Raw genomic sequence first — 12,661 nt, 5'->3', positions numbered from 1 at the left:
GTGTGTCTGCTGGACAGTGGCACAGGAAAATAACTTTTTTGTGTGGGGTAAGCTATGGCACCTTGCTGGCTAGGCTTATGTAGGCCCTTGGGCTGATAGCCTAGTACCTACCTATGAACCTATGACCTCCCCTTGACAAAGCTGAACTGTGTGGGGTCGAGTGTTTAGAGGTTGCCAATGTCCCTGTTAATGAGGTCCATGATAATCCATTCTATGGCCTTGCAGATCAGGCTAGTTAGGCTGATGAGCCTATAATTTCCTGGATTGGTGGACGCACCACCTTTGTGTAAGGTGATGACAGTGGCTATCCTGAACTTGGCTGGGACAAAGGCAGTACTCAGGCTTTGGTTGAATAGGGTGCCTAATGGTGCTGCAAGTTAATGTGTGAGTTCATGTAGGATACAGCCTGGGATGTTATCGGGTCCCATTTATTTTATTTTCGTTACATAGATGACTTGATTTTTATTTGTGATGGTGGTTTTGATTCAGTTAATGAATTTTTGACAGACTTACATGGTAACCCATTTGGGTTAGAATTTGATGGAATACAGAAGGGAAACAAAGTAATATTCTTGGATCTTGTTTTGGAGGGTACAGAACATGGTAAAATTATATCAAATATACATAGGAAGTTTATAGATGGTAATCAATACCTTCATGCATCTAGTTGCCATCCTGTACATACTTTGGAAGCTCTCCTTATGGGGAATTGGCAAGGTATCTAGATTATGTAACACACAAGAAAATCTACAAAGGGAATGGGATATCACATATAATATGTTTTTGAAAAGAGGGTACAGTGTGAATATTTTAGAAAATGCCCTTATGAAGGTAAAAAAGGAGAATAATATGGTAAGGAATAAATGTAATAAGGGTGAATATCACCATTATAAGAAATATCATCTGGCAACCAGTGATAAAACTTGTAAGGATATTTATTTGGTCTCTACATATAATGTAAAAAGTGGAGACATAAAGGATGTAGTGGAACATTTTTGGAAATTTTTAGTGAAAGACAAGGGGCCAGATTCAGGAAGCCTCCGTGTAAGAGTTATAACTCTTACACGGAGGCTGCAGTTAAACTGTGTGATGTCAGCATGTCATGCATATGCATGAGGTGCATGAGGCATGCTGAATCACACCAGTAACTCTTACACGGTCCGTGTAAGAGAGTAGAAGCGTGTCTGTAGGCTAAGCTCTGCAAGTGGACACGCCCCCGGAAAACTAGAATGGCTGAAAGTAAACAGCCACGAGAAAGGCCATGAAAATGTGAATAAACACACTATACAACACATGCCCCGACTGGCCATCAGTGTATAAAGTGAAGAGATGTCATAAAAGTAAATGAAAACCTTTTTTTTTTTTGTTAAACCCGTAAATGTTTGCTACTGTGTGCTTGGTGTGCTACTAAGCGCAATCACATTTAGCAGTCAGGGGAAAAGGATATAAGAACTAAATATGCAAAGTAAGCCAAGAAATAATAGCTTAGTGGTAGAGTACCCGCCCTATGAGTAGGCAGGCAGGGTTCGAGCCCCTACAACAACCTTTTGTTATTTTTGTAAATAAGCACTAAAAGCCCCCAGACAGTATTGTACAAATGTAAATGTATTCCCTTTTGTAAAATGGAATGAAACAGAGCATATATTTTGAAGTAACATAAGAATAAAAATAGTCAGAAATGTACTGATAGCTAAGCTGCCGTGAGACAGAGTGCCCGTAGCAGTAGTGTTTAAAAGCTGCAAACTGCGTGCCCGTTGCCAAGCAGCGGATAAACAGGCTGAAACTGTGTGCAATTAGCTGAACATGTGTGTCACTAGCCAATTAAGATTTATCCCAGCGCACACCGTTTGCGCGCCGCTCCCACAAGCTAACTGCCAGTGCGCATGCGTTACCTCTGCGCAAACGGCGAAGAACAGGTTTAAAGTGCTTAAAAGTGCTTTTGGCATGTTTGAAAGACAGGTCTTCAACTCATTTCTGTCAGGAAAAGCAAAAGCAGTTGCCAGATTCGAACACAGGATACCATGCACTAGAGTCAAGGAACTAAACCACCAAGCCATGACAGCAATACCTAGAAAAGCAGAAATAGCATATATATGGGATAAAACCCAGAATGGAGCATGAGAAAGCATTTTCAGTGAAGTAGATACAATTCCAAAACGGCCAATCAGAGAAATGTGCGGGAAAAGCGGCATATATAAGCCCCATAGGCGGGAATACACAGCATAACTGATTGTAGAACAGACTTGCAGTCAGCATGAGTGGAGTAGGTGAGGGACGTTGCTTTCGAGCACAGCGTTGGGGCGTTGAGGAGTCCAGATACATGGTCTGGCACCTTGTCCATAATCACAAGGCCCAACTCATGCAGGGCCAGGTCTCATGGGGAGTATATAGGGCTGAGGCGTGGGACCAGTTGGCTCGTGAGCTGACCAGTGCTACTGGCATTCCACGCACTGGTGAGCAGGTCCGTCACCACCATGCGGACCTGAAGAGGCGCAAGCAGGACCAATTGAACCGTTGGATCCAGGAGGCCCGGCAAATGCCCAACGCCCCACTACTGAGTAAGTCACATTTTACCCATGTATGTAAGGATTTCAACCAGCTGATACCATGGAGATGTGTAGTCCAATATTATTCCCTTTGTATTACAGCTGCAGGTGTCCGCTCTGCGAATGTCGAGATGCACGCCAGAAGGCTGGTGCGGCTGCCACCATGCAGGTTAGTAACCCCACCCAGTACTTGTAAATAAATATTATTATGTACCATGTATCAGAACAGTGCAGTGTATTGATTAAAAGTAATATAATGTGCAAGCAGGAATTGATCGTCTGCAGGTATGGCTGCAACAAGTTCATCAGTATGCAAGTGTAACTGGAAATATAATTGATAGGATTAAACAGTGCTGTAATACAGATGTCCCATCATTAATTAAATATACTGTAACCTGCAGTATAGTCTCAAGAGTACAGCTTCAGAATCTGAGGTAGTCACATGTCAGATATATCCCCTGTTGAAATGCTGAATCATGACAGAAGTGAGGCTGTTGGAAAGTGTTTGAATCACCACAGGTCTAATATGTGAACAAAGCCTAGAAGTACCAACCTGAACTGTGAAGTTGCAGAATGTGTGAGAGTGACAGAAAGGCTCATGTATGAATAAAGAAAGTAGTAATAACCCTGAATATATAAGCCTCAGTGTGTTTTTACAGAACTAAATGCATGTGGGAAGTACAAATTAACATCCCAAACTGATTTCAGTGTGTCTGAATCTGAATGTCTAGCTCAAAATCTGTATATGGTGATAACAGTAAACAATTTGCAGATAGAATGAATGATTATCTGACAGACTAAACAGCCATAGTTGTCCCCTGTCCTGTCATCAAAGTGTAGCAGGATGATGTATCTGATCAAATTCAAAATAAGTAGGATAGTGATGTATGTGTAACAGGTGTAGCATGACAGTCAAATAAAGATTATTTTGAAACATCAGCCTCAACTTAATTGTGTATCTATGATAAATGTGAATTAATGTTTAACATATGAATGTGTCATCACTTTCTATCCCCACCCAACCCTGTAATTCCATATAACAACATCCACTAAATAATGGTATGTGAACATTTCATTAATCATGGACATTTGTCCGTTCCAAACATATATGCATGTCTGTTCGTGCATGTGCCCTGTTTATACCTGCAAATACGATGGCCTGTTGCCATTAATCAACCCTGCATGTCGTTTGACTGTGTTTTGCTGTTCAAATAATGCATGTGATATTGATATGCCCTTGTTCAATGGTGTCCATATCTGGGTGTTTGTTTGATGGGAATACCAATGCATGCTGTTACAACTAATCTGAATGGAATAAAATGCCACTAACCCAAACTAACATAACTACTCACAAACCTAGAACGCTTGGGAAGGCAGGTCCCAGCGGACCCACCTCTCCCACCTCAGCTGGTGACTGCACCTGGCACTAGTGCCCAGGCCGGACCCCCCTCCGGTGGCCCTGTGCCCCCTTCGGGTGGGAGCGCTGCAGGGGATGGGGCCCGTCCCCTCTGCAAGTGTGGCGGAGGGTTCGTCCACTCACCCTCCGCGGTGTCCGGTCTGTGGTGCGTAGGGAGATCCAAGACACTGTTCTTGGACCCCTACGCCAGCTCGAGGCTCGTGTGGCACAGCTAACGGCCCCGGCCGGCCGTTGCCCGCCTACACAGCCCCAGCACAGCCCGTCCTGGGCTGTGAAGCAACAGTGGCAACTCGGTATCCGTGGGGATATCACTTCCAGTGTTGCGATCTGTGGGCTCGTGCATCTCAGATATCCCAACCTCCGTCCCGTCAATTGTGTAACCCCCACGTGTGTCATACACCGTCCCTGTATCGTCTTGTCTGTCTTGTCTGTTAACCTACCCAACCTACCTCCCCAGCTTTACCGACTTCCTTCACCTGTCATACCACTCTCACCTGTAAAAAAAAAAAAAGGGCACTCTGTCCCACAAAAATATTACGCCCCATACATAGCTGTCCATGTCGCAGACATGTCCGCTGGACATCTAAACTGTTAATTACAATTGGCTGTACAACAAATATTAATGTTGTCCTGACACCTCTCTCAGAGGTGGAAGGTTTCAAATGTCTCACCAAAATACATAGAAATATACAGCTGTTGCTGCAAAAGACATGGGCATCTATGGGCCTTACCTACACCCTTCCTGCAAATCCCACGCTTCTTTCCCTACTGTCTTACCCTCTTTGTGACCCCTTTTCACCACTTTCCTGTCACCCCTTTTTCTTTTCTTTCAAAGAAAATAAGCGGTGTGCTTGTGTTAGCGGAGCTCACCGCCAGTGCATGCGTGAGCTCAGCGCAAAGCGCAGACCTGGTTTAAAGTGCTTAAAAGTGCCTTTATGGCACTTTGATTGACAGGTCCTGTACTCAGTTCCAAAGTTTGCTAAGAAAAATAAATTCCCACTGTCAGTCTCGAACCCAGGACCTTGGTAACATTAGTCCGTATGACCTACCACTAAGCCATGCCTGCTTTACAAGAGCAAACTGCTAAAATAAATATAACATGTAATAGTAGGAATCAGTATAAAGGTAATATAGGAGATGTACTATCCAAAGCATGTTTGGTAGAGTTTTAATGGCCAAATTACTGGATTCCCATACTAGTTCAGTGTGAGCAGAAACAGCACTGCTACCTGTTAGCTTGTACATAATAATGTAAGGTAATGTACATATGTGAAGGTATGTATATCTACACATACATATATATAAATATATATTAATACATATGAAATATAATCGTAGGTCTCAGTAGCCATACACACTCACTACAGGAAAAAGTTAACATAATTGCTGCAACCTGAATCTGCAACACAGCCTGACCCCTGTGTGACCTACTCACCCTTCTAACTGCTTACAGGTGGCCTCAACACTTCGATTGACAGGTCCTGTACTCAGTTTGAAAGTTTGCAAAGTAAAAATTCCCACTGTCAGTCTTGAAACCAGGACCTAGGTAACATTAGTCTGTTTGACCTACCACTAAGCCATGCCTGCTGTGGAAGAGCACACTGCTAAAATAAATATAACATGTAATAGTAGGAATCAGTATAAAGGCAATATAGGAGATGTACTATCCAAAGCATGTTTGGTAGAGTTTTAATGGCCAAATTACTGGATTCCCATACTAGTTCAGTGTGAGCAGAAACAGCCCTGCTACCTGTTAGCTTGTACATAATAATGTAAGGTAATGTACATATTTGAAGGTATGTATATCAACACATACATATATATAAATATATATTAATACATATGAAATATAATCGTAGGTCTCAGTAGCCATACACACTCACTACAGGAAACAGTGAAGATATATGCAGCAACCAGAATCTGCAACACAGCCTGGCTCCTGTGAGACCTACTAAGCCCTTTAACTGCTTAAAGGTGCCTCTAGCACTGTGATTGATAGGCCCTATACTCAACCCAAAAGCAGAATATGAGCATACTAGTAGGCCCTACCACAAGACCATTGTAACACTAGTCTGTATGACCTACCACTAAGCCATGACTCTCATACAGGAATATAGTGCTAAATAAGTGGAACATGTAATAGTAGGAATGAAGATAAAGGCAATATAGTATGTCTACTACCCAAAGCATGTCAGGCAGACTTTTATAGTCCCAATTACTGGATTCCCATACTAGAGTAGTGTTAATGGAAACAGCCCTGCTAATTGTTAGCTTGTACCCAATAATGTCAGCTAATGTACATATATGAAAGTATGTATATGTACACAGATATATATATATATATTCATATAGCAATACATATGACATATAGTTGTAGGTGTCAGTATGCATACACACTCACTACAGGGAACAGGCAAGATAAATGCAGCAACCTGAATCTACAACACAGCATGAAGCATGGGAGATGTACTAACCTTCACACTCACAGAACACTGTCAACAGCATACCAGCATGGTCCACGCCCTACAATCTGAAAGGGCAACGCCTATCTCACATACCCTTTTATAGCAGTGTCCTGAAATCACAGTGAGACATGCAATTAGTACGCACCCAGCTGCTTGCAATTAGCAAATGCTGCCTTACAATTGGTGCAGAGGCCATCACATGGATCCATGCAGATACCTACAAAAGTATTCAGTACCCACACTCCACTCATGCAATACAGTCATTGCACTAACCGAATGAGAAAGAGAGAGAGAGAGAGACAGACAGAGAGAAAACATATATACTGACAGCAAGCAGCAAAACAGCAGCAGCAGCAGCAGCAACAGCAGCAAAATACAAGCAGCACGACTGACTCACCAAAAGCTGCCACAAACACAGGTAATGCAAAGTAGCAGGTTAATCCTGTGTATACTGTGACACCTCCAAATGTATCATAGTTCACTATCAATAGGTATGTCCATGAGATAGGTTGTGTGTAGATAGTCATGAAATATAAACATATGTAAAATTGTTGTACATGTGGGCCATAACTAACACTTCCATAGCTTAGAACACAAGGCCAGTTGTGCATATGATGCAGTAGTTCCCAGGGTCAGTAGAGGTTCCTCCTCATTGGTGTGGGACCACTGTGTATGTATGGCACTGTTCAGGTACATATCCTGTAGTATGGCCATGGATTAATATCAGTCTGTCATGTGGTGCTATGTCCTCCAGGGGTGAATGTAGCACACATCCAGGGATACCATTCGTAACAGTGATGATATGTGTTCTGCAATGATGAGGGTGGCTCTCACCTGGACATGTGAGAGGATAGGGAGGTTACAGTCATCTGGGATAAGTAATAACACGTGTGTAGGACAATGGGGGGGGGGTACCTGCACCTAAACTGTCTGCAAAATTGTTGGCAATATCTGTGCATTTGGTGAATGTGAAGCATCTTAACACTGCAGACAACAGATGCCTTCCGTCATGTGAATCTGCCCTGTGCTGCAGTAGCCTCCTACTATTGTTATACAATATGCCTGTATCTGTAGTCCACTGGACAGGATTAATAAGTGGTGTGCAGTTGTTCTGGGTTAGATAACTGTGTGCACAGTACATGCAGTATGTGGGATGTCTGTGGTAAGCATATGCAAATGTGCTGGCGGTGTGTGTTGTGGCTTCCACTGGCCCAGTGGGCTGCATGGATAGCATCACTGTCATAACTACTGAATAACTGTGTAATCACATGCATACATAGCAAGGTAGTGTATTGTGCTTGTGGTGTTGTTCAGATATGTATATCCAGGCTGAGTAATTTGTGTCCACATCACAGGGTTGGATGGCAGCACACATCCAGTATGTATGGATGAACACCCAGAATGTGTCACACGTGTCACCTGTGCAGGCGTATCTGGCCATTACCTGTGCATCCCCACAACACACACACATGCAACATATGGCAGAAGTACTATAGCAGTACACACATGTTCATAGGTTCATACTAGGCTATCTGCCCGAGGGCATTTACAAGACTAGCCCATAGTTTTGTGGCTTACGCCACCCCTTTAGTATGGGGAACCATACCCATTATTTTGCTGTGCCTCTGTCGAGCAGTGACACTAAGGTAATCCCTGGGGTATATCTGCGATCTCCCATCCATTGGTCAAGATTTCTCTAGAACAAGGCCATCGAGGTGCTCTGCCTCACATATACCGTGATTTTGTTCCACAGCATAGGGAGTCTTTGGTTGATGAATGTATCCCTCCAGCATGTCCTATTAATAGCCGTGTCGAGGTTTAAGTCTCCTGGCCTTGTGGCTCTGATGGATCTAGATTTTTTTAGGTGAAGCATATTCATTAAATCTGGGTCTGACATGGCCTTGTATGTTGGGCAAAGGTCACCTCTGAGCAAGCGTGGCGACTGACTACAACATACATGGACATGCTGGAGGGCAAATTCCTAACTGAGAGGCTCCCTTTACTCTGTAATGAGCTCGAACAGTTGAGAATGAACAGTTCATAGGTTCATACTAGGCTATTTGCCCTAGGGCATTGGTAAGCCTAGTAGAATGTGTTTGTCTTTTGCCACCCAATCAGAAGTTATGCTGCTATGCCCTTGTCCGACTTTAGTATACTATGCCTCTGTCTAACAGTGACATAGAAGTGATACCTGGGGTACAACTATGATCTCCATCCACTCATCCAGATTCCTATGGAAGAGAGTCAATGAGGACTCTGCCTAACCAGTAGTGTGAGCTCATTACAGAGTGAAGGGAGCCTCTCGGTTAGGAATATGCCCTCCAGCATGTCCATGTATGTCAGTGCTGAGGTCCAGCTCTCCTGAGCATGTGGCTGTATGGGACTCTGATTGCCTGAGGTACATCACGTTCATTACTGCTAGGTAGGACATGGCTGTATATGGCATGCACAGATTGCCCCTGAACAGGCAGTATGCCACTGAGTCCAGCTGGATTCACTTTACCTGGGCAGCATATGACATCTGTGTGAGCCATTGCATCCCCTTGATGATGTACTGTTGTCCTGTACCAGTTGCTGTAGGTGTCTGGTTAGGTACATCCCAAAAGGTGCATTGTATGCAATTATAGGCCTGATGATGGATGAGTACAGAGGCACAATGACCTCCCCTGCCATACATGTGAATCAGTCATGATTAGCTGGGCTATATAACATGTCTGTCAATCCACGTTGCCCATGTGGTAGACAAATGACAGACTGCTACCATGTTTCTTCCCCAGGTCCCCAACTACGTCTACTGTACTCAATGGCCTAACACCTATGTTGTACTGTGCCACCAATGTGGAGGCGTGGGAATCTGCATTGAATACTGATACTCCCCCTCCCTTGCTCAAGTGTTGTGGCCGACAAGAATGGTAACAGCTATAACGTGGTAGTACTGGTGTGCTCCTGTGAAACCTGAAACAGGTTCATGTTACTGCACAGATATCGATGTCCATAATGCTAGGTAGGGTTTTGAGTGCGTGCATCCTTGGGTCTAGACGTCCAGTGTTGAGTAGCATCACTCTTACTTCCTCATCCTTTGTGATACAAATGGATGTGGGTTTGCCTTATGAGCCTTGCCTAATACAGGCACAATGGGTGTAGCAGGAGGCTCCGCCAAATGTCAATAGGACTGTGGTGACAGGTGCAAGCTGTCCCTAGCAAAGCATACCACCCCAAGATGGCAGGGATTGGCACACCTGTGAATGACACCAGTATGTCAGTCAATTGTTGGAAGGGATAATTGTGCCTTGATATTGTGGCATTGTTCTAGGTGAGGGTAGGATGCTACTCAAGGTCAGGGTCAAACTGTCCTGGGCTACGTGCTCAGAGAGCTCTGTAATGTCTCATGTCATGTAGTCCAGGGAGGAATGTGTCAGGCCATTCACAGCAGCATGGACATTGACTGAGTCATACCTGTACCTGCCTTGGGGTTACCTGACTGTTTGTGTTATGTGGCAGGTCATAGTGCCTGACAGGCTGCACACCGTGACCCTCACCTCGTTAAGCCTGGTGAACGTGATGTGAGTGTGCCTGATCATAGAGGCACCTAGTACAGGTGTATGAGGTGTGTTGTTAACTGTTAATGGCTGTGAGTGTTCAGCACATTGGCTTTGTGTGATATGTGTTGCACATGTTAGTTCATGTGGTAGTGGTTGCCTGGATGTCTGCATAGGAGGTCTCTGCTGCATAGGCAGAGCTGTGGTCTGAGCCTACAAGTATGATCATGTGTGATCATGTGTTAGGTCCGCTGTTGTGTTAGGTCTACGTGAGACTGGAAGTGTAGTGAGTGATCCCCTTTGCCACGTGACTGGTTATGGCGGTATTGAGTAGACAGAGCCTAGCCTCCAGTCTGGTATATGGTTGCATCACTCACATGAGTTTGAATTTGTCGTTAGGAGGAGGGGGTTGTCTGTGTACATGCATCTGTTCTAACATTGTCTCTGGAGTACCACACTCACCAGCTGGACTGAGGAGGGAACTGACAACTGACCTCTGGACATGCTAGAATACTATTGTGAACTCTGTAATCACTAATGATTGAAAACAAGGTCCAGTGGGGAGTGAGGGTGTACTGACATTACCTACAACTGCTGACTGACATAAAAGCGTCAGTGAGCAAATGCCAGGTAACCTAAGTGCAATGTGTCACAATGAAGTAAATGCAACAATGACAAGCAGTCACTTGCTGTCATGTGTAACATGGAAGAACGTACAGTAAGCAATGCAGATAACAGTAGTGAGTCACAGATGTGTTTTAAAGATGTGTACTATGTGGAAGTAGCATACCAGTGAAATAACAAGCTAACAGATAACAAGCATATAAACAAAGGTAGATGCAGGAGGCCTGGATGTAGTGTTTGCTACAACAAACAAGGTGTAGCAATGTCAGTAAGATACAGCTCAGATATGCATGCACTATAAACCTGATACCAGATGTCCCCAGCTATGAATGGCAGAGTACAGCCTATTGTCACACATGACTGCAGACCACAAACCTCGTTAATGTTAAATAACTGTCCTAAAGGACAACTGCCCATACCAGAAGTAATACACTTGTACACTGGGCCCACAATCAGCAGTTCCCAACTTCAATGGATGAAAGATATGTGTCCTGCCACCACAGTGCTTGCCACCAACCTCCCTAATGTAAAACAACTGGTCTGAAGGCCAAGTACTTAGTACAAATGACATAGAATGATAGCTACACTGTAATCAGGTTTTAACCAATCAGTAATAAGTAGAAGTTAACACTCCCTGTATAGAATGTGTACCATGTATTGTTGAGATACTATGCTGATAACCTGTTTGTGTACCTTTCCAGATAGACATGGCACCTAAGAGAAATCCGGCGTACTCTGCTGCAGAGGATGACGTGATCCACCAGAGCCTGGTGCGTGAGTATGCCATCCTGTTTTCACGCACCACCCAGAACCAGCAGGAGAGGTCTGCACTGTGGCAAAGCCTTGTTAGCAGGATAAATGATGTTGGCATGCATGATAGGACATATGAGCAGGTGAGACATCACTGCAGTGATTTGATTAGAAATGTCCGCCAGCGTGCTGCAGATATCCGCAGGCAACAGGCTGCCACAGGTGGGGGGGTGGCCACACATCCCAACCTCACCAGACAGGAGGGGCTACTGCTAAGTGTTGTGGATCCAGCCCCAGAACAACATCTGCCATCATGCATCATGATGGAGGTTGGATCCACACATCAGCAAGACAGTGAGCGTGCAGGTAAGATGCCATATTCATTTATTGTTATTACTTTTACATTTGTTGACCCATATAGTCTAGCTGGATATGAGTTCATTTTCAGTAGAGGCATGTGGAGAAAAGCTCCACACATAACGTAATAAAGGCAGACAGACAAGTTGTCAATACAGACAGCCAACATAATAGAATTGTACACCAGCCTGTTAATTAAATAAACATACATGCCTCAGCGCCTAGTGGGATTCGTGGTACTGGTTTGTTTTCGTTGTATTGCTTCCTGGTTTTGAGCTATGGCAGAGGACGCAACATCTCCAGTTTTTACCGACACGCCTTTCTTACTTGGGGAAGACCCGGATGACACGCTGGTAACTCGTAGAGAGTTAAATCAGGTCTTGGCTCTACTAACACAGTTAAACAACAGTATAATGAATTCCAACAGGTCTAATGGTTCCTCGACTTCAGGAATACCTTGCAACCAGCAGCAAGCGAAAGACAAGGAACGGAACAACGTGGGTAGAAGAGGCCCAAGACCAGGACCTTCAAACAGGGAGCGTTATGGTGAATCATCCGCTCGTTTCTCCTAACAGCAAAGAACATGCTGACAAAACGGAACTTTTAGTATGGACAACAATTTCAGCTTTAAAGATTGGACAGAACAGCTACCATGTTTCAAAACAGGTACTTTTTAATCTGCATTTGGAGCAGTTGGACAATGACTTTGAGACATTTAAAGACAAACTGTATGCTTTTAAAAATTCACAGTTAGAGATTAATTATTTGCAGGAATGCATTAAAGTTGAGCGTACCTATGGGTTACGCTGTTACAGATACCCTAACAGCTTTTTCAGGCTCAACTTGCATTCTAAACTAACAGAGTTGTTTAATAAAACTGGAATTGAGGTTTTGAAATTAATGGTTGATGACTACATGAAAAAGGTACAATGAAACGTTAATACAGACTGTTTAAGTTTAGAC

Source organism: Protopterus annectens, chromosome 2.part0 (genome assembly GCF_019279795.1).
Source record: "Protopterus annectens isolate FY-2018-M chromosome 2.part0, PAN1.0, whole genome shotgun sequence".
NCBI lineage: Eukaryota > Metazoa > Chordata > Ceratodontiformes > Protopteridae > Protopterus > Protopterus annectens.
The sequence above is the reverse complement of the archived record's forward strand: the minus strand, read 5'-3'. Positions refer to the sequence as shown.